The sequence below is a fragment of the Podarcis pityusensis genome (genome assembly GCF_964106645.2).
Source record: "Podarcis pityusensis genome assembly, chromosome: 15".
NCBI classification, from domain to species: Eukaryota; Metazoa; Chordata; class Lepidosauria; order Squamata; family Lacertidae; genus Podarcis; species Podarcis pityusensis.
Genome location: NC_138040.1, coordinates 34,083,027 through 34,105,847, shown reverse-complemented (window position 1 = coordinate 34,105,847; position 22,821 = coordinate 34,083,027). Strand labels below are relative to the sequence as shown.

Sequence of the window (22,821 nt, the reverse complement as noted above, 5' to 3'; positions counted from 1 at the left end):
CTACAACTTTGCAATCATGCTGTCTCCAGTTTAACTTTATCCACATTCTTTCTCCCAATATATATTCTAAAACAAACCGTAAAAAGAATAGGGGTCGGGTCTGGCGATGCAGCCGCTGCCAGAACAACAACTGTTTGCTGTCCTTTCACAGCTTTGAAAAATCAGCTCCCTGAGTCACATTTCTCTGAATTTTGTGCGCAGTTCACCAGCATGAATAGAAGTGCATATATTAGAGGGGAATGTGCATAAAAGTGTATTTGCAAAAATAACAAACAAAAATGCACTATTTTAGGGGAAATTTCTTGCAAAAATGTGTACATTAGTCAAAAATGCATGGAAAATGTGTTTCTCAGGGGAAATTCACACTAAAATGTGAATGAATCTTCATGAAGATTTTTTTTTTTTAATTGTAGATTGCTGCAAAATGTAGAGAATTGAATTTAAGATGGGGAAAAAGAGAGTCTGAGAGGACATCCTTAGCTCTGAGGGTCTGATAGGGACAGATTTGGCCACTGAGCCTGAGACTCCCCACTCCTAATCTACCTACATGATGAACATCTGAACAGAGTTATAATTTGGCTCCAGTAATTTGGCTGTCCCCGTTCACTGGCTCAGCATCAAAATATGTGATGACTGACCTCTAGTCTTCCATGAAACCATTGGATTGCTTCCTCCTCAGTTGGAGTCCTAATCTGCTACTCTAATTTGTTCATTATTAATAAATCTTAAAACTTTTGAATGTAATTCCCTTCTGTAGCTATTTCAACAGCACAAAAACGGAAATCCATCACTAATCAAGCAGCATACAGCATATCCTAGACTTTTAAAAGACCCTTTGTGGTGTTAAATTCAAAGCGTAAAATCTGAATATCACCAAGCAAAATATATTTGTCCGCCAAAACTCCTACTGACTGCGGAACGCCTGTTTGTACTCAAACCTCTCCCCACCCCCGTAAGTTTCCTCTTATGTCCGTTGCAGGTATAATTGCTTCCCACAAGTCTAGAGTGCAAAAATCAAACCGGCTCTGGAGGCAAGTCCATCTCTCTTCTGGCAACACAGCAAAAATGCTGAGTTAGACGCTTGCCAACAAATACCACCAATTAAACTGTTAAATGCTGAAGTTTTTGGACCGCAATATACTACATTACTCAAGTAATTTGATGGAGAAATGGCAGTTTATGTTATCAACCTGAATCTGACCATGGACTCACGCAATGAATCTTGTTAGGGGTTTGTGTTTGGAGGGGAGGGGAGGGGAGGGGGAAGGGCGAGATCACCTGGAACAGGAAACGTTAAGGTACATCAGAGCAGGCAGTTGCAGAGAGCACAATATGATGGTCAGGATGAAAGAGAAATTCAATTTGCTTTGTTTTTAAATGTGATCCTAGCTAATTTGGACTTTCCAAAATGATGTGCAGAGCAAAACACAGCCATCCTTTGAAAGCCACACTTCTTGAAACTGTGCAGTGCAGTTTTCCAGCCACGTAATGTGTGCAAAAAAATGCATGTAGTGGTGAAAAGCAGGCTAAAAAAGCCTGTATTTGTAAAAATAACATTAAAATATTATTTATATTACAGAAAATTGCTTTGCAAAAGTGTGTTTTTTAGGCAAAATTGCTTACAGATGTGTATATTTGCAGAAATTTGCTGATGAATTTTCATGAGAGCTCTTTTTATGAAAAAAAAGAGGGGGGAATTATATGGAAATGTGGAGAACTGAACTTAAGATTGGGGAAAAGAAAAACAGAGAGAAACACCTTCACCCATCCGCTAACTGATGATCTGGGGTGGTGGCAGGAATTTGGTCCAGAGGGGGAATTGCCATGAGAATGGGTTTAAGAGATGGTTAGTTCTGATAACTCTGATCCAAAACTTGTGTTTACTGCCACCTTGTTTGCATTGTTCCTCAAAACACTGCCTGTTGATAGCTCTGTGTAATTCTCAGAGAAACCCACCTTCACATGATTTTTTTCAGTCCCTACTGCAACACCCACACAGTACGGTTAGCAACTGTAAGGCTGGTGTCTTACAAAGCTGCATTTGTAAATGGTGTTTCCATGTGCTCTGGTTTCCGTCACTGTGTCCTGTTGCGCCAGTAGCGGTTTAGTCATGCTGGCCACATGACCTGGAAAGCTGTTTGCGCACAAACGCCACCTCCCTTGGCCTGAAAGCGAGATGAGCACTGCAACCCCATAGTCGCCTTCGACTAGACTTAATCGTCCAGGGTCCTTTACCTTTTTTACCTATTTGGGACTGCAAAAATCCCAGGTCACACCTTTCACAACTCCTCCACTTTCGATAAAGGTAAACGTAAAGGATTCGAACCGCCAACCTTCCGATCAGCAAGCCCAACAGGCTCAGTGGTTTAGACCACAGCGCCACCCGCGCCCCTTCCACTTTCGGAGGACAGCTGAGAGGGCTTGTGCAAGAGAAAGTATGATGCAAACCAGCCTTAAGTGATATTTAAAAGCTGACCTTCCTAGACACACAAACTCTGGGGAGGAAGCCCCATTGAGCTTAATGGGACTGGTGTCTGAATAAACATGTCTGGGATTTTACAGTAAGAGTTTTGGGTTTTCACAATTCACATTATAAAGGAAAACATAAAAAACTGCAAACGCTTACATTTCCCCCCCTGTTCTTTAAATCAGAGTTGGCAGGTCCAAAAACACTGAGAACCTGGACCATCCATCCTCTCTCCTTTTTTTAAAGGGAGTAATAAAGACAGACAACATGTGCTCACCATACACGAAAAAACTGGCAGCACCAAATGTGTATGGGTAGCAGCTACCGCTCTCTGTTTACTGTGTTGCTATAGGGAAGGGGCCATGGTACTGGGGTAGAGCACATGCCTGAGATGCAGAAATGCCCCAGGATTCAATCCCTGTTATCTTCAGCTAAAAGGGGATCTGAGATAGGAGGGCGGGGAAGGACCTCTGCATGAGACCTTGAAGCGCTCCTGCTGGAATGAAGCTGAAAATAGTTGGCGAGATGACGCGATGCAAGGATGGGGGAGGAATCTATTTCAAACAGGAATTTGGCTGTTCTGACCCGATCAAGCTATTCTTGCATCAGACCACCGCTTGTAGCAATCCCCTGGTGATGCAGCAATAAAACTGTTAGCACATTTGCTAAAGCTAAGCAGGGTCTGGTATGATTCCAAATTGGATGGGGGAGGCTTTGTGTTGAGATTCCTGCATTGCAGGGGGTTGGACTAGATAACCCTTGGGATCCAACTCTACAATTATATATGATTCGATTTAAGTGTCCGCTTATGTCCCTACTGCTTGCTAAATGTCATTTTTGAAAAGTTCAACTAGCAATATGCAGAGTTATATGCGGCCGGCTCCAGTGCCAAATTTACGTATCAGCTAAACAAGCTATAGCTTAGGGCCCCACCCTCTTGGGGCCCCCAAAAAAATTTAAAGGAAAGAAAAACCTGGATGTACATTTCCAAAATATAAGATAAAAAATAAATAAAATAAAACCTACATACAGCAACAGTGTTTTGTGTTGTAGGCTCCTAGGATGTAAGTAATGGGCCCCACCTGCTAGCCTGCTCCCTAAAATATCACTGGTTTGCTCATTTCTATATACAGGGTGCCTACATTAGGCATGGGACACGGGTGGCACTGTGGTCTAAACCACTGAGCCTCTTGAGCTTGCTGATCAGAAGGTTGGCGGTTCGACTCCCCACAACGGGGTGCACTTCTGTTGCTCGGTCCCAGCTCCTGCCAACCTAGCAGTTCGAAAGCACACCAAAAAAGTGCAAGTAGATAAATAGGTACTGCTCTAGCAGGAAGGTAAATGGTGTTTCCGTGCACTGCTCTGGGTTTGGTGTTCCATTGCGCCAGAAGCGGCTTAGTCATGCTGGCCACATGGCCTGGAAAAACTGTCTGCGGACAAACACCGGCTCCCTCGGCCTGTAAAGCAAGATGAACACCGCAGCCCCAGAGTCGTCTGCGACTGGACTTAACTGTCAGGGCTCCTTTACCTTTACCTTTTTACATTTGGCATAAACTGGCTGCATGGCAACATGTGCAAATAGCTTTAGATACCTATTGGGTCCATATATCATATATTCAACACAAAAAACAGGGGCAATTTGTTGTTGACAAAGGACAGCTGGACATATAAAGGGCCCCATTACCTTCAGTAGCTTAGGGCCTCATCAAACCTAAATCCAGCCCTGGCCAGGTCCCATACAGTCGATGTATAAACGAGTCAAGCCTATGCTGTATTTCTGCAGCACAATTAAGACCAAAAGTGTGATATCCAACTAAGTTCTACAATGCAGGATGCATTGCTACAGCAGCCCTGATAGACAGTTGTCCAGCCTCTGCTTAAGCACCTTGCATCAAGGGAGACTGGACCACCTCCCAAGGCAGTCTGCTCCCCTATCAAACATCTCTTAATATTAGGGAGTTTTCTGTCATGTTTGGCCAGGATATGCTGTGCTGCCATTTCTAGTCCTCTTTCTCTGCAGCAACAGTCCGCACCATCTTTTATGTGGCAGCTCTCTCAGCGATAAAGTGAAGGTATATTTTATACCATTTAGCTCCACTTAGTTGTAGCTGGTGGAGTGTTTCAAAGAATTTTTGATAATCCTGATGCTAACGGACAAGGAAGCAGAAATTGCTGCGGTTTGCCTGCCCGTCTGCGGTCAAGAATGGAAATCAGTCAAGCAAGTACGATTGGTATGCATTCGCATCGTTGTTGTTTTTTCTAAGTCTGCGAAGGATATGTAATTAATGACTTTCTAAGAATTCTTTTGATATTTCTCTTAGATTGAAATGAACGTAACATACACAAGCAGTTATGTAGGCTCACACGTTCTGAAACAATACGTGAACTGAAACACAGCCATCCTTTGGAATTTGCACTTCTCTGAATTTTGCAGCGCAGTTCCCCAGCCAAGCAATATGCAGAAAACTCCATATATCAGAGTGTGCATACAAATGCCTATATTCATGAGAAGAACATGCTAAATGCATTATATTAGGTAGAAGTGATTTGCAAAAATGTGTATATTAGGAGGAACTTTCTGATTAATTTTCATAAGGGCTTTTTTAAGCTAAAAAATCACATTGGTGTAGAAATGCAAAGAGCAGGTTGAGAAACTAAGAGAAACTTAAATATGCACATCCCTAGGTACAAGCAACTGTGCCTCAAATAAATCTCACAAGGGGGCTTTCAACACACTACCCTTACATCTGCAATAGGGCACTAAAATAATAATACTGACCCACCTTACAGGGCTGTTATAAGATTGCACACACAAGAGATTCAAGGTGAACATTTGAAAGCACTCACACAAATATTACAAATTGCTACCTGCTACTATTTCCGTTGCAATACTTCCTGGTTAGGTTTTATATGTTGATACGTTGGTCTGCTTCTTAAGTCTTGAGCGACCGGATTGGTGGTATTAAAATCCCTAAACGTTTTTGTTTTAAAACAAATGAAAAATGCATACACAACATGCTGGTGGAGCTGTGTGGTATCCCCAAGCACAGCTCTGCTATGCATTCTAATCTGGCTTTGCAGTTAGAACTTTTCCTTTTCTTTCTTTCTTTTAAAGAAAGCTTCTAAACATCACGTTTTATTCCCTGTGGGCAAGGATGGCTGAGGAATTCTTCTCCTGTTCAATGGATTGGTAACAGAAAAGGTCAATTGGAGCCTTGGTTTTCTGCAGTCTCCAGTCCCCCTAAGGAAGTGGTTTTAAAGTGGTGTCTGAGATATGCGCACATGCCATGCCATCCCTGGAAGGATTTGTAGTGAACTTGGTGCCGGCGCTGCCTCCTTAGGATGCTTGAAGCTTAGGAAGAAAGGGAGTGGCAGGGGGTAAATGGGATCTGCAGGATGCTGTGCTGTGCTTGGTGGGGGGCAGATTTAATCAGAGGGGAAACTTTCATGTTAGGCACTTCTTCTCTCACAGCAGGAAATGTGTAGCCAGCAATGGCTGGGACCCTGTAGCCCTGATAGGTAGGAAGGCAGGGAGTCCAACAGTAGGTGGCACCAGAGCAAATGACAGGTAGAGCCAGCTGATTCTAGTTTTGTCAGTATCCTCTTCCAGTTTGAGTTCCAAAAGGGCAATGCTAAGACTAAGAAGGAGGAAGCTGACAGGCAAGGCAACCCCCTGGGCTGGTTGTAAATAGGAAGTGAGACAGATGAGAAGCTGGCTGAAGGCAGGCTAAGGTTGCGGGGGCAGTTGACTCATTTGCCTTAATGGACCAGCCTTCACTGTAAAAGGTAAAGGGACCACTGACCATTAGGTCCAGTTGCGGACAACTCTGGAGTTGCGGCGCTCATCTCGCTTTATTGGCCGAGGGAGCCGGCGTACAGCTTCCAGGTCATGTGGCCAGCATGACTAAGCTGCTTCTGGCGAACCAGAGCAGCGCAGGGAAACGCCGTTTACCTTCCCGCCGGAGCGGTACCTATTTATCTACTTGCACTGGCATGCTTTCGAACTGCTAGGTTGGCAGGAGCAGGGACCGAGCAACGGGAGCTCACCCCGTAGCGGGGATTCGAACTGCCAACCTTCCGATCGGCAAGCCCTAGGCTCTGTGGTTTAACCCACAGTGCCACCCGTGTCCTCAGCCTTCGCTGTAGTGTATCACTTTTATACTAAGCAAATGTAGGGCTTTGTAATGTGGTCAAAAGCCAGCAGATTAGTAAAGATACTGCAATGGGGAGATTCAGGAAAGCCACTTTCTAAGAACACAAGAAGAGCTCTGCTAGATTAGGTCAAAGGCCCATCTAATCCAGAAGCAAGACATGAATGAAACAGACTCTTCTGAATTGCAAATCCCCACAACTAGTATTCAGAGGCATACTGCCTCCGACAGTGGACAGCTCAATTATGCAATGCACCATCACATGATTCAGTGGTGATCACCTACTCAGCTGGCTTTAAAGGAGGGCTAGACAAATTCATGGGGCAGGGAGCTAGCAATGGCTAAAAGCCACGAGGGCTGTGAACTACCTCCAATATCAGAGGCCTCTGAGTAACAGCTGGCAGGGAATGTGAGCCTTATCCTCTCTGACTATTGGCCACGGTAATGGCTGGGCTGATGGGAGTTGTAGTTCAACAACAGCTGATCCAGTGTGCAGGTGGCAAACTTCCTGCCTTGAAGAAAGGCCTGCTGTTAGCCTCTGTTTATGCTCCAGTGCTTGCTCAGCCAAAAGAATTTAAAAACTCAAGTACTACTGTCCTTTAAATCTTAAAAATCTATATGTTCCCATCAGTTATTGTCATAAAGACCTCCTAACATACTCCGAATGCAAAGTTGCAAAATTCAGTTCTCGAGAAAGGAAGTGCAGGGGTGCATGCAAGTAATCTTAGACTCTTGCCTTGATGGTTTTGTGTGTGTCCTCTCCACCCCTTTCTAGCTAGCAATGTTTATTACTTCAATCTGGTAATATGCTGCATTTGGGGGGGGGTCCTGTTGCTCGTTCTGCTGAGCAGCCCCCTGGACGTCTGACCCGAAGTCCTGCCCTGACAACACCACTGAGAGAAGGATGAGGTCCTTATCAGGTATAGATGGTTGATAACCTTGTACTGAACCACAGAGCTCAATAGACACCATCAACCAGTACATCCATACAGAGAAAAGTAAGTGTTCGGGCTACAGGTACAACTGGAAGCAATGCAAAACTACAGCTGCTCATTGAAGCTGGTGGTCAACAAGGCAAGTCATGTTATACATCTGACAGCTTTCTAGTTCTCCTTAAATGTGAGACATTGAGATTCCTCCTTGGCTACCTGAGTCCCCAAGATCACATGGGGAAATATCAACGTGCTTGACGTGGGCAGTAAATGTAGTATAAACATAGACAATTAGAGAACAGCCTTTACCAAAGGTGTAATGGGCTTTGAAGATGCTCAAACTCAGGGCGAAAGGGAGAAATGTGCTAAGAGGAAGGCATGCTTGGCAAACCCTCACCGTGATCAACTCCTGCCCGGAAACCCAAGTCCCCACTGTGGAAGGACATGTGGATCCAAAACTGGCCTCCACAGTCACTTACAGACTCACTGTTAAAACTGTGTTCATGGAATGCAATATTACTCGGCTATGAGTGATCGCCTAAGAGGAAGACCCACTGGTACACAGCCACTAGGTTTTCATTAATTGGAATTAAAAAAGAAACAGAAACAGAAGTTTGTATCCAACTAACTTTTACCCAGAGTAGATCCATTAGAATTAATGGATGTAAATTACACGTGACTGTTAATGTAACGTTCTCTGTCCACTAGTGTAAGAGTTCTGCTTATGTAGTCTCTTGCACAACAATGTTCAGCAGCCACCAAACATTTTGCCAGTGAAACAAGCACAAGTGACCTTAACTTAGTGCTGCTTTGGAAACAACCAGGTGGGTCAACTCTGAGTAGAACTAACATTGGACACAACCTGGATTAATCTCATTAAGAGCATACAATTCTTCTAAGTATAGAATGTGGGCTGTTAGCCCACAGACTTGAGGAGAAGAGGCCATTGAGAAAAGCACAGCAATTCATAGAGAGAGATCGACATACCATTTTGGACGGCTTGACAGGTGAAGATAGAGCAGTTTGCACTTCCAAATTTATCTTCCAGATCAGGAGTGTGCACATGTAGAACAATCAATAACTTTGCCACCTGTGAAGAAAAGATGAAATAAGACCTCTTTTTAATAATAATAATAATAATAATAATAATAATACCAATAATATCCCCAATAAGGCTACCATTGGGTTTGAATCCAAAGGAGACAATTCCAAAAAATCATCATAAGAACACACAGTTAAGAGTTAAGCTCAAGGTGCTCTTGCCTTGATGTAAACCAGAGATTCATATGCAAGCTGCTGTCTATACCGTCAACCTATTTGTCTATCTAGTGAAGATCTGTCGACTCTAAGTAGTACTGACTCTCTACAATCTTGGGCAGAGAGCCTTTCCTCATTGCTTGCTCCCTGAACCTTTCTAACTAGAGATGGTGAGGACTGAAGCTGGGACCTTTTGTGGAATTATAGGGACAGAACTACCCAAACTGTAAAGGAATTTATTCATGTATGCGGCTACAGCGGCACGAATGTTATTTGCCCAAAAATGGAAAGAAGAAGAAGTCCTGACGAAAGAAGAATGGATACAAAAACTTATGGAATATGCAGAAATGGCAAAACTTACAGGAAAAATGAGAAATCAAGATAAACCTTTTATAAAAGAATGGAAATGGTTTATTGAATATTTACAAACTGTAAACAGATAAGAACAATAGCAGGATTATTGTAATAACCTGCAGTTTTATAAGAGTATACATCGAAAGCAGATGAATAAATGATTAAGTTAATTTGGAATATGCGGAAAATATTTAAAAAAAAATAAGGAACTGCAGAAAGAGGGGGAAGGAAGTCAAGTTTCGAAATGTTAAAATGATTGTAAAATTACTGAAATGTATAAAATTGAAAATCATATTATTATTTTTTTAAAGAACCTGGGAACTTCTGAATACAATCCACATGCTCAACCCTTCCCTATCACTTTACAGCAACAAGGAGCTCATAGGTACAATGGACATCTTTCAACAGAATTTTATGGCCGTTGTGTGATCCAGGTTCTACAGGCAGGATCCAGGGAGCCCCATGAACATGCAGAAGGTACATCCACTTGTGTCAGGAAGCACATGAGGGAGTTCCACCATTTTTCCTGAAGTCTCCCCACCTCTCAGAAACAGCTGTTCTAGAGGCATGCATGATAGGAAAGCTTCATCACCCAAGTAGAATTTTGCTTCTGATTCTCTGAATCTGTGTTCAAATTTATTTTATTTCATCCCATCTATTTGGTTTGGTTTTTTTAACTGAACAACTTGTATATGCTGCTAGATTGTAATCAAACCTCAAAGTGGTTTACAAAAGAGAGTACAACAATCAAATTATTGATAAAAAGGATTAAAAACGAGTATTTAAAACATTCAATGAATAATTTAAATCGGCAATAAGCTAAAACTAGATCAAAACACATGACAGCTTCTTTGCGTCTGGATAGGCTTCCCTAAGAAAAAACAGTTTTTAGCAGGTGCCAGAAAGAGTGCAGTGAAAGCACATCCCTGATATCAATAGGAAGGGAGTTCCAACATCTCAAAGCAACATTTAGTACACCTCAAAGCAATTTCAGACTAAATAAATTTTTTATTATTATTATTATTATTATTATTTATTTATACCCTGCCCATCTGGCTGAGTTTCCCCAGGCACTCTGGGCGGCTCCCAATCAAGTGTTAAAAACAATACCGCGTTAAATATTAAAAACTTCCCTAAACAGGGCTGCCTTCAGATGTCTTTTAAAGATAGGATAGCTGCTTATTTACTTCACATCTGAAGGGAGGGCGTTCCACAGGGTGGGCGCCACTACCGAGAAGCCCCTCTCTCTGGTTCCCTGTAACCTCACTTCTCGCAATGAGGGAACCACCAGAAGGCCCTCAGAGCTGGATCTCAGTGTCCAGGCAGAACGATGGGGGTGGAGACGCTTCTTCAGGTATTCAGAATAAATTCAACAATAAAAAGCAATGTCATATATTTGCCTGTGCCGTGTGCCCCTTACCCAGCCTGCCCCACTTCCCACCCAGAACCACTGCAATTGAGGGCCCCCTTGCTTTCTCCAGCTGCTCTCCTCCCAGACACAACTTCACTGTGTTTGGTGGTAAGGCGCTTTTGGTTGTCCTGGGCAAGAAAAAGCGACTGACAAATTTCAAATCCAAGACAGACACAGACTGGGATAAATATCTCCACTTAAAGGGATTTAACCTTGTTGGGAAAAACTGAAGGTCTTCAGTAGAGGCCGCAAACACAGCCAAGAATAGACAATCCTCTACTGAGGGCCATGCCCTCTGTTGGTGTAAACTTGCTAATGCCCTGCACGTTTAAGGAATAGTTGTCCTAAAGCAGGGGTGGGGAATTAGCCCATGGGCCAATCTTAGCCCACCAGGCCATTTTCCCCACGCTACACCCACCCACCCATTAGCTGTCATCACTGGTGATGGAGCCAAGCAGCTAACTGCAATCACCTCCCTTCCAAATCTGTGAAACCTGTGGGATGTGAAACACAAGAGCAGTCAAGTACAACATTCCTAGAGTGAACATGTTTACACATGGGGAGGGATGTTTGTCCAGCCAGCAGGTAAACTTCCTGTTTCCTTCTGGGCTGAGACAGACTTCCTCTGCATGTGACTAGAGGTGGGTGTGGCCTCACCTGTACAGGTAATGACAAAAGCACAGGGCAGGGCAGCCATCTCTCTCTCTTTCACCACATGCATCGAAGAAACAACATCTACTGAATGAAAGATGCCCTCTTGGCTCCCAGCCAAGAGAGGACAAAGGGACTGTCTTCTTAAGAGACAGATTCCAAGTGTATGTTACTTCATTAAGCTAAGTCTGCCTTCTGGGGTCTGATTGTGAACAGAATGTGAGTAAACTCTTTTTATACTTTTGTAAAAGACTGTGTCGTCTCTTCTATTTTATGAGGGAATAAGGGGAAAATATCAGAACAGTTATTATAGAGGCTTTAGCGAGCCTGAGCAAACGCTGCCGTTGCAAACTTAAAATAAAGGGGAATGTGTTACTCTGCTGAAATTGGGGAACTTGTTAACACAAGTTGGATAAGGATATAATCAGACAATATATCCTCTCCTGCATCCCTGAACATTCCCACAAAACCCAGGTAGCACAACCAATCACGACTTTTCAGTACGCCTGGTCTATTTCACCCATTGACTGAGAAGCACGGCAACATCAACGTAGACTCATGAAAGTTTAGCGTCAGGAGTCCCCATTATTGGGCATGGGCCAAAGCTTACACCCCAGCAGGGGACCTCTAGAGTCTGCCCACGTCAGCTGCTCACCTGCCTTCTTCAGATACATAGCAGCTGTTTAGAAGCTGGAACATTTTAGGAAATTTATACCTAAAATGAAAGAAGTTCAGTAAGAGAAGGGACTGGTTTCAGAAAGTTAAAAAATACCAGTTTGTTTGTTTTTATCCCATCGGCCTTAAATGTCATTACTGACTTGAACCAAGACTTTTAGCACATACCTATGCCTTGATTTAAGTGTGAGTCATTGCATCGTGAAACAGACGCACAAACACAACACCACCATGACTGGGGACTCCAGCAAGCTCAAGCTGGAAGAGCTGAGAGGAGGGGGCAAATATTAGATGGTTGATTATGGAATACAGTGGTACCTCGGGTTACAAACACCTCGGGATACAAACACCTCGGGTTGCAGACTCCGCTAACCCAGAAGTAGTACCTCAGGTTAAGAACTTTACCTCAGGATGAGAACAAAAATCATGCGGCGGCAGCGGGAGGCCCCATTAGCAAAAGTGGTACCTCAGGTTAAGAACAGTTTCAGGTTAAGAACAGACCTCCAGAACAAATTAAATTCGTAACCAAAGGTACCACTGTACACTTTGGGATAGATCAGGGACTTTGGTGGGTACTTCAAAACACTTGGGGCCAACAGGTCCACCACACAATTTTGCATATGCTAATTTATAATTTCTTCCGGGAAATTAAGATGCTGAGTGCAGTGGCGTAGCGTGGGGGGTGCCAGGGGTGCCGGCCGCACCGGGCGCAACATTTGGGGGGGGCGCGTTTGGCCGGCCCTCCTGGAGGAAGCAGGAACCCCACTGTCCTCGGACCTCCTCCGAAGGCTGGCGGTGGGGCGGAGAGACCTCCTCCCCGCGCCAGCCTTCGGAAGACTGCTCCGAAGCCTGGCGGTGAGGCGGAGAGACCTTCTCCCCGCGCCAGCCTTCGGAAGGCTGCTCCGAAGCCTGGCGGTGGGGCGGAGAGACCTCCTCCCGCCGCCAGGCTTCGGAAGGCTGCTCCGAAGGCTGGGGGCGGGAGGAGGGCTCTCCGCCCCACCGCCAGCCTTCGGAAGGCTGCTCCGAAGCCTGGCGGCGGGAGGAGGTTTCTCCGCCCCACCGCCAGCCTTCGGAAGGCTCCTCCGAAGCCTGGCGGTGGGGCGGAGAGACCTTCTCCCCGCGCCAGCCTTCGGATGGCTGCTCCGAAGCCTGGCGGTGGGGCGGAGAGACCTTCTCCCCGCGCCAGCCTTTGGAAGGATGCTCCGAAGCCTGGCGGTGGGGCGGAGAGACCTTCTCCCCGCGCCAGCCTTCGGAAGGCTGCTCCGAAGCCTGGCGGTGGGGCGGAGAGACCTTCTCCCCGCGCCAGCCTTCGGAAGGCTGCTCCGAAGCCTGGCGGTCGGGCGGAGAGACCTTCTCCCCGCACCAGCCTTCGGAAGGCTGCTCCGAAGCCTGGCGGTGGGGCGGAGAGACCTTCTCCCCGCACCAGCCTTCGGAAGGCTGCTCCGAAGCCTGGCGGTCGGGCGGAGAGACCTTCTCCCCGCGCCAGCCTTCGGATGGCTGTCCTGAAGACTTGTGGTGGGAGCAGTGGCGTAGCGTGGGGGGTGCAGGGGGGCCTGCTGCACCTGGCGCAACATCTGGAGGGGGTGCGGAAGAGACTCAAGTGCTAAAATCCACGGGTTAGGGGGCGCAAATTACTTGCCTTGCCCCAGGTGCTGAGAACCCACGCTACGCCACTGGCTGAGTGGCAGAGGTCTCATAACACTGCAAACAGATGCCCTTTAAGCTAAGGAGAAAAGGGGAAGAAGCAGAAGAAGATACGGGGTTTGCCAGACTAGTTCCAGCACTGGCGACTTCAAGGATAGATTACTGCAATGCTCTCCATGTGGGGCTTCCATTGCATTTGATCCAGAGGCTGCACAATGATGTAGAGTGGTTGTGGTTGTTGACAGGAGATAGACCTTGTCATGTCATGTAACATCTGCGCTCAGAGATCTGTGTTGGTTGCTGATTTGCCACCCAGTCAAGTTCAAGGTGTTACTATTTAGTATATAAAACTCTTAACAACCTGGGATCCGTTTACCTGCAAGATCACCTTTCCCCATATATGCCCACTCAACCAACCACTGTGATCTGCGGAAGTGCTACTGTTCTGCAGGTGCCATATAATATCTGTTGCGTCCCGAGGCCCCAAGCACTTCGCCTGAAATAACTTCACACTGACATGTAATTTTAGTTTAAGTTATTGGGCAAAATTTAGGCCACAACTTTATTGATTACAGCAAAGTGAGTGGTGTTGGCTTAGGCATTGGCAACAGACTATAACTGACTCCTGCCTCTCTGTTTGGAAGTCTGGAAAGGTAACACCAAACGAGGGAGCAACATCGATGAAGACCAACGAAGCTCACCCCGGGGTTCCTGTGGTGCTGGCATGGCCCTAGCCCCTCAAGCGGACTTCGGACGAGATCCAGGACCCCCAGATTCCTTTACCAGAATACCCTTCTTCATGGAGGGGCAGGTGATGGCCGCACCTCCCCTCCCACACACTTCAATAAGCCAATGCCTAACCGCCAAACCTTACAAAGTTGTGACGATTGCTAAGGGGGTAGGCGAAAACCAAGTGGCTACATCCAATCTGCCAAATGGAAAAATTCCTACCCAGCCCCTGCTCCAAAGCAGGAGACCCAATCCAAAGCAAGGACAAAGCAGCAGCAGCTAAAATTAGGGAGGGAGGGCGGGTGTTCGGTAGCAGGATGCAAGTTCCCTCAGTTACGCTTTTATAGGCCCCAAGAATCGCGCCAACTGCCCCGATTAGCCCAAACAGCCTGGGCCCAACGGTTAAGGCTTGGGCCACGCCTGGCAACAACTCTCCCCGTGGGGGTGGCTTAGGGGCCTGCGCGCAACCAGGACCCTCATTAAGGAGGATCCCATTTCTGCATTTGAAGAAACCAATCTTTCGGTGTGACAGCACTGAAACTTTGGAACTTCCAGCCTATTGACATCAGGCAAGTGCCTTCCTTCTACTACTTTCAGTGCCTGCTTAAAACTTTGTTTTGTTTTGTTCCAGCAAGTCTATTCAGACATGCAGATGTTACGTGTGTTTTAATCTTTTAAATTTCTTAATACCGTTTTTCAATCTATACTTTCTAATGTTTCATTTTATACCATTGTAAACTGTTTCGAGCTGTTTTGATTTGTTGTTACAACCAAACAGTATCTAAATTTAGTAAAATAAATATTAATTAAAGGACAACCCCCCTAACGCCAGATCACAAGAGGACATCAAGTATCTAATGAGTCCTGCAGGTCCCACATTTGTAACACGACTATCTCAAAACCTTAAGAAAAACATGCATTTATTACATGAGCGCCCATCCTCCTTCCCCCCCTCCACTAAACTGATTAATTAAATTAATACAAAGACTGTCTTGTTGGGCACTCTCGTCTCTCTGCTTTTCTGCTCCTTTTTTTTTTTTTTTAAGCCAGCCAGGCAAACAGGAAACAAAGGGTTTAATTCTGTCTGGTTTCATGAAGGGTGCTGTATGTCATGGCCAGGTGCTGGAACCCAGCCAGCTTCTTGGACCAGCAGCAACAAGGCTGTTAGACAGACCCCCTCAGCTCCACTCCCAAATTAAAAAATAAATATATCCAACCAGGCACACACACGCAATCAGCAAGAGAAGGCAGCCTGAGAACCAGCTCCAAATACCAGCACAGTAGGGAACTGGCAGAACAAGCGCAGAGAAATATTAAGAGAGCATTTGAAGGCAAACAAGCAAACGGCAAAAAGCAAAATAACTCGAAAGGGAAGAATGTGGAGTCTGTGCCCTGCGCTAATCCAGGATCAGAATGGTATCTGCCATCTATTCAGTGACACATCACATCTGCTAAGCACGTTGAAAACGGCACCTCACTTTATTAAACAGTCAGGCTGTTGGCTCAAATTTGCCTCCAGGAGGGCCTAACCTGAAAGCCAATTTGACGACACTGAAATAACTCGCATTCACAACTGATCACCCTGCCCCTCCAAATGGAGAGTTAAAAATCGGGACAAGTGTCCCATTTTATTTAGGACCAGCACATCTCTGCATCATCTATGGTAATTTGTAAAAAGGCGAGATGTAAAGCAGGGTGGGGAGGCTTTCTTAGAATTGATAAAAACTTAAGAAGGTTCTTTGAAATACAGTGGTACCTCGGAAGTCAAACGGAATCCGTTCCAGAAGTCCGTTTGACTTCCAAAACGTTCGGAAAGCAAGGTGCAGCTTCTGATTGGCTGCAGGAAGCCGCAGAAGTTGTGTCGGACGTTCGGATTCCAAAGAACGTTCGCAAACCAGAATACTCACTTCCAGGTTTGCGGTGTTCGTGAGCCAAAACGCCTAAGTACCAAGGCATTTGGGATCCAAGGTACGACTATAATATCAAACAGTAGTTTTTTTTAAAATGTTTGATGTTGTATTATGTTTTTATATGTTTTTTTATTATGTTAGCCACTCTGAGCCCAGCCTCAGCTGGGGAGGGCGGGATACAAATAATTTTTTTTTATTGTTGTTGTTATTATTATTATTATTATTATTATTATTATTAGTGTTGGAAGTTTCCCAAAGTGGCTGCAGCAACACAGCAAGATGGACAGGATATAAATAATCAAAATGTTCTTGTTGCTGCTGCTGCTAATTCACAAACTTTTTGGTATGGCAACACACAAGTCCACATTCATTTGTCATGGTGTCAAATTGCATTATCGCCACAAGTGTCAGTGCAGCCTTATAATATGCCAACAAAACAAAAAGTTGTTAGTGGCATCCATCGTACCAGGATTCTTTTGGTTTTACTTATAAAAGCTCATGATCCACCTGCGCAGGTTTTGTGATCCACTTGCGGGTTGCAACCCGCAGGTTGGGAAACACTCACTGACCTAGGCAAGTCAGAAAGGGAGTATCTGTGGGTCCTACTTCGCAGACCTCTGTTTGAGGGACTCTCCTTCTTAAATATAAAGAGCCTTGAGGAAGAGCAAGAGAAGCACCAGCAGCGAGTATCTGGACAGCAGACTGAACACTAAAGTGTAGATACAGAGGAATCTATCAGTGAAAATAGGATACACAAATGCATTGCCTTAGGGTTCACTGGTTTGCAAAAAAAGTGTACAGGAAACTCCCCATGTACACAGGAGTTACGTTCCAAGGCACTGCATGCAGATGTAAAATCGTGTATAATCGCAACACCCATTGAAAAAGCCTTCAAGCACCCCGTTCCCCCCTCCCGCCCCAGTCCACCCCTTTTTGTGACGTTTCTGGGTTACTGCTGAGTTTGGCGCCATGTGCGCATGCGCGGTCGTGCACATATTAGTTGCGCCTAAATCAGTTTTATATTAGACAAAGGTACCTAACATGAGGCTGCGCTTGACGATGACTCCGAAACTGCATTTGACAGAAAATGAAGCGTTCAGATTACTGGCTGGAGATCTGTTTAGCTCTTACAACCCTTGTGTTAAGGCAGCTGCACTGGTTCTCAGTGGATTTCCAGGCCCAATTCAAGGTGCTCGTGTTAGTCTTCAAAGCCCTAAATGACTCTGGCCGTCTCCTTCCCTACAGACTCTGCCAGGTGCTAAGATCAACAGAAGGGGCCCTCTTGGTAGTTCTTCTGCCCTCAGAGGCTTGACGGGGGCAGAAGAGGGCCTTCTCTGTGGCACATCCTGAGTTGTCCGCACAGAAGTGTGCCTGTCACCTTTATTATACTGCTGAAGACGTACCTCTTTACCCTGTCTTCTGACACTTGAAGGGCTTATTTGTGGGACCCACCCTATTTTCACAGTTGCGTGTTCAGACCCAAAGACCTCCCTCCTAAATAAAGATACATTTGACTCAAATTTTAGTTTTGGTTTTTGGCAGAATTTAGGCCACAACTTTATTGATTGCAAAAAAGTGAGTGGTTGCATAGGCTCTGATTCGACTAGCTCCCTGCACCCTTGCAGGTATCGCTGACCCAGAGCTCTATCATAGGTCAGCCAGGGTGATCACCTGAGGCAGGTGAAAAGCCTGGGAGCAGACTCTATTCACTCCCCAGATGCTCCCCTGGACTCAGGCATGGGCACAACCCCTTTTCAGGGGTTGGCCAAACCAAGTTGAGTCCCTGGATTCCTTTAACGGAATACCCTTCACACAGGGATGGCGAGACCGTTCTCCCATCCCTATCACATGAACCAGAGCCTATCTGCAACCTTACAAGCTGTGATTAATTGCTACTGGGCAGACGAAACCCAAACGGCAACAGCCAATCAGCCAAGTGGGAAAATTCCTGCCATGCCCCTGTCCCAATGACAGACAACACATGACGGCATAGCAAGGTCAAGCGCAAAAGGCCCTAAAATTAGGGAGAGGTGGGTGGGTGTTCCGATGCCCAAGCCGAAAGAGGAAGCTCTGGGTCACGTGCATGGGTTTATATAGGCCCCTCAATCCGTTTAGACTGCAACCCCATTGGCCAGACTGAAACCCAGCATTGAGGGACCTACCAATCGGATGTTGTGGCTACCCAATGGACCCACCCACAACCAAGAGGTCAGTCTCCAGATCTCACCGCAACACATGCCCTCTTTTAGGGAGGACACAATTTGAAAGACGTTTTAAATTGTTTTTAATATGGTCTTTCACTGTTGCAACCTGCCCTGGGATCTTTGGGTGAAGGGCAGGTAATTAATAATCACAATAATGTGTACATGAGGAGAAATGCTCACTAAAAATGCTAATGAATGCTCATGGGGAGTTTATAAATAAATCAATAAATGAATCATGAAGCAATGTGGAAGTGTGGAGAACTGAACACAGGACTGGAAAAAACGAGGTGCTGAGGGAAACCAAAACTGAAAGATTGGCCCATCCCTTGTCTAGGTACATACACACAGAAGACAATGAAGTCCTTATAAGTTATATATTTTCATGACCTAAAACGTCTCCTCTGCTCTTGTCACCACTACAGGTGGGAAACAGACGGCATGCAGACCTTAAGAAAAAGTGTTTGAGGGAGGGGGAAAGTCCTAGACCCACCCAAGGACATAAACACAATCAATGACTGCATTGTCAAGCCCGGTGCGTGTCAGCAACCGACTCTTACCGCCACACAGTTCTCCAGGCAGAAGTCAGAAAGCACAAATTTAGGCTGTGATTTGATACAAATGGACAAAGTGGCAGGTACCTGCAGATAGCAGCAGGCATATCCTTGTATGTTTGTCAGTATGAAGAAGGAAAGCGAGGGAAGGGTACATTTATATCAGGAGAGAACGGCTTCCCATCATGTGGTAAGCACAGAGTGAGCTAGTCCCACTAAAGGATTTCGAAAGCTGTATCTTCTGATGGCGGTGGGGCACAGCCATTGACACTTGTGAAGTGCAAACCTTTTCCTTTCACAAGGTTGCTTATGAAAGGGCCAAACTAGATGGGATGCTAAACCCACAAAGTTGCACCCAATGTTGGTCCAGCTCAGAGTAGACCCACTGAAATCGGTGGACATAACTTAGATGTTTTATTTTTCGACAGGTCTCCTCTGAGTAGAATTTGGTTGCATATAATCAATTGGATCGTATCCACCTAGCTTCTACTCAAAGCAGACCACTGAAATTAAAGGACAGAAGTTAGGGCCAAGATTATCCAAACCACCTGCCATGTATTCAGTTCAACTCTGTTCAGTTTATACATTGCTTCATACAGCCAAAAGGAATCCACAAAGTGATTTACAGCAACAGCAACATACACACACAATAAATATCCCTTAAAACCAAACAAATATACGGAAATGCTGTGGCAACCAGGGGTGCCAACTTGAATAAAATATTGTGGGGGCCCAGGTAAGCCCTGCCTCGCATACCGTATTTTTTGCTCTATAAGACTCACTTTTTCTCTCCTAAAAAGTAAGGGGAAATGTATGTGCGTCTTATGGAGCAAATGCAGGCTGCGCAGCTATCCCAGAAGTCAGAACAGCAAGAGGGATTGCTGCTTTCACTGCGCAGCGATCCCTCTTGCTGTTCTGGCTTCTGAGATTCAGGATATTCTTTTTCTTGTTTTCCTCCTCCAAAAACTAGGTGCGTCTTGTGGTCCGGTGCGTCTTATAGAGCGAAAAATACGGTAATCAATCACATGATGTTGCCCACACACACAATTTGAATGGGAATGCCCATCAACTTTGTGAAGGCCCGGCCCCCTCAAATATTTTATTGTGGGGGCCAAAGACCCCGCGGCCCCTAGGAATTGGCTCCTATGGTAGCAACAAATATTCACCCAAGGCAAAATAACCATCCCACCCACATGAAAAAATATCAACCAAAAGCCAGGCCATTATAAAGCTGCCCTAATGCCCAAGTGAGTGTGTGGGGTCAGGATGACAAAATTGGGGCTAGGCAAGCCTCTCCTTGGAGATGATTTTTTAATAGGGGCTAACTCAGAAAAAAAATGGGAGGTGGGTGGCGCTGTGGTCTAAACCACTAAGCCTAGGACTTGCCAATCAGAAGGTCGGCGGTTTGAATCCCCGTGATGGGGTGAGCTCCCGTTGTTCGGTCCCAGCTCCTGCCCACTTAGCAGTTCAAAAGCACGCCAAGTGCAAGTAGATAAATAGGTACCGCTCCGGTGGGAAGGTAAATGGCGTTTCTGTGCGCTGCTCTAGTTCGCCAGAAGCTGCTTAGTCATGCTGGCCACATGACCCGGAAGCTGTCTGCTGACAAACGCTGGCTCCCTCAGCCTATAGAGCAAGATGAGCGCACAACCCCAGAGCCGTCCACGACTGGACCTAACAGTCAGGGGTACCTTTACCTTTAACTCAGAAAAGACCCATTCTCCTCTTTCTACCCTCCAAACATCTATTGAATTGGAAAACACAGTACAGTGGTACCTCGGGTTAAGAACTTAATTCGTTCTGGAGGTCCTTTCTTAACCTGAAGTACCACTTTAGCTAATGGGGCCTCCCACCACCACTGCACGATTTCTGTTCTCATCCTGAAGCAAAGTTCTTAACCCAAGGTACTATTTCTGGGTTAGCAGAGTCTGTAACCTGAAGCATATGTAACCCCAGGTACCACTGTATAGGGCCTCAGATATTGGTCCCAGTGCTTATATAGGGAACGGTGTCGAGGTCCTGAGCCATGTAAGGTGTTACAGGTCAAAACCAGCCTTTTGAATTGTGTCTGGGATTTTTTAGGGCTTTTGGAACACCTCTGCCACACTTAAAATGTGACCACGCTGAGAGATTGCTGGTGTAGCTGGATTCAAGCATGCAAGTACAATGAAGAAGAAAAAATGTAAGGGGGGATGGAAATCCCACATAAAATCGCTAAGCAAAAGACAAGAGCAGATAGCCTCCTGCATTACAGGCGCAACGTCTCAGCAACTCACATAAGGAGCTGACTTTGTTTTCACTTCTAAAAATAAAGAGGTTGGCAACTCACAAGAAGATCAAACTGGGACAGTCTTTCTTCTCGCTAACTCGAAGTGCCGAACAGCTCCCCTCCCCTACCGAGACAGCTTCCCAACAGAATCTCAGCAATTGACTTAAGCCTAAAATGAAAAGGCCCCCCAACTGCAAGAGGCAGCATGTGTACAGTATTCATCTCTGTTCTATTTGCGGTAATAGGCCTGCCCTCCAAAGAGAGAAAGGGGGGGGAGAGAGAGAGAGAGAGAGAGAGAGAGAGAGAGAGAGTGTCGGAGGCTGCCTCGTGCCAAATTTTGCAACAATACGACCGGCTCTGTGAATGGGGAACTCCCACTTGAGCTGAGCCTTCCAAACTCGCGGCACGCAGGGACCTCAACTTGACAAGTGAAGATCATAGACCAGAGATTATGCACTAAGCCCCTCTAAGGGTACAATTAATTCTGAGTGAAAAGGCTTCTGTAATTCACACAGAGATAACAGCAGATTTCCCCAGTAATATCAGCCTGGAAAATTCGGTCTCTGTATAACAAAATCCAAACATAAATTGTTGCAGGAAAACAATAAGATGACCTACCTTGAGATCACCTTGGCTCCCTTCCAGGTGTTCTACCAGCAATGCTACTAAGCCAGATTGTTCACTTAACTACCCCCTAGTGAAATAGGTTTATTTGGTGCTTTTAGCATACATATTCCCATAGGAGTCTCCATCCCAGCAGTTTTGAGATGTTTGGCTTCGGGGCGGGGGGTGGATGTGAGGAGGGGTGAAGAGAGAAAAGGTAAATCGGTGCTTTGACTGCTTCCCTGTCTAGAAAGAGATATTTGAAGCTATCAACACTGGAGGATGGAGAGGAATTATTCAGCATGATACAAAGCTGTGTGCACCATCTGGGAGACAGAAAAGAAGAGAATGGAGTTCACATCACAAAATGCAGTATTTGGCAGCAAGGAGCTTTTCTGAATGGTCTATTATTAGATAGTGGGATTTCCACCCAAGGGAAATGGGGTGAACCCTATTGCTAAAGAAATAGAAAGCCAAGGTCCGCTTACTGAGCTACTTCACAATAATAAAAAGCTTCAATAGATGATATCCATTGTTTTCCGGTCCAGCTTGGTGCCAGCTCCAGTGCCTTCCACAAAATGGGCCATGTGAGCTTCTAAGGTCTTGCAGTCCCATCTTTTCCTTGGACCCAAGTGAGGGAGGGGACCCATGCAAGTATTCTAGCATCACAATTCCACCGATTCCAATTATTGCTATACTCAGTTTGCATAGTTGATTCCTGATCTCGTTAGCCGCACAGAAATGGCGGGAATCGTCTCCCACTCACAACCCCTCCCCTCCTGGAGGAGGATAGGCTTTCTGGCATAAGATTTTACATACAGGGAATCATACCCGGGACTCCTAGAATATATGCCAGGATGTTATTGCCTTTGGAACGGTCATCCATGGACTTTCCACAAAACAATCCCATGAATCGATTGTTCCATTGTTGATTTTAACACAGAATCAACACACAGGGTTGGGTTACATCTATTTGCTCTGCTCATACATTTATCAAAGGCCTTTCTAGTACAAGA

At 45.5% G+C, this 22,821-nt stretch overlaps 1 protein-coding gene across 7 annotated transcripts in view; it reads right to left on the bottom strand.

The window, feature by feature from the left end:
• PKNOX2 (PBX/knotted 1 homeobox 2) overlaps positions 1–22,821 on the bottom strand; it is a 434,276-nt gene that overhangs the window by 362,956 nt on the left and 48,499 nt on the right. For 4 of the 7 annotated variants that reach the window (XM_080982483.1, XM_080982489.1, XM_080982485.1 and 1 more), the window contains exon 2: positions 8,538–8,640. The gene's annotated coding sequence lies outside the window, so the exon portion shown is untranslated. Of the gene's footprint in view, positions 1–8,537; positions 8,641–10,994; positions 11,015–16,750; positions 16,857–21,262; positions 21,285–22,821 lie in introns of those variants that run through there. The other 3 variants (XM_080982484.1, XM_080982486.1, XM_080982488.1) reach the window with 3 other exon arrangements.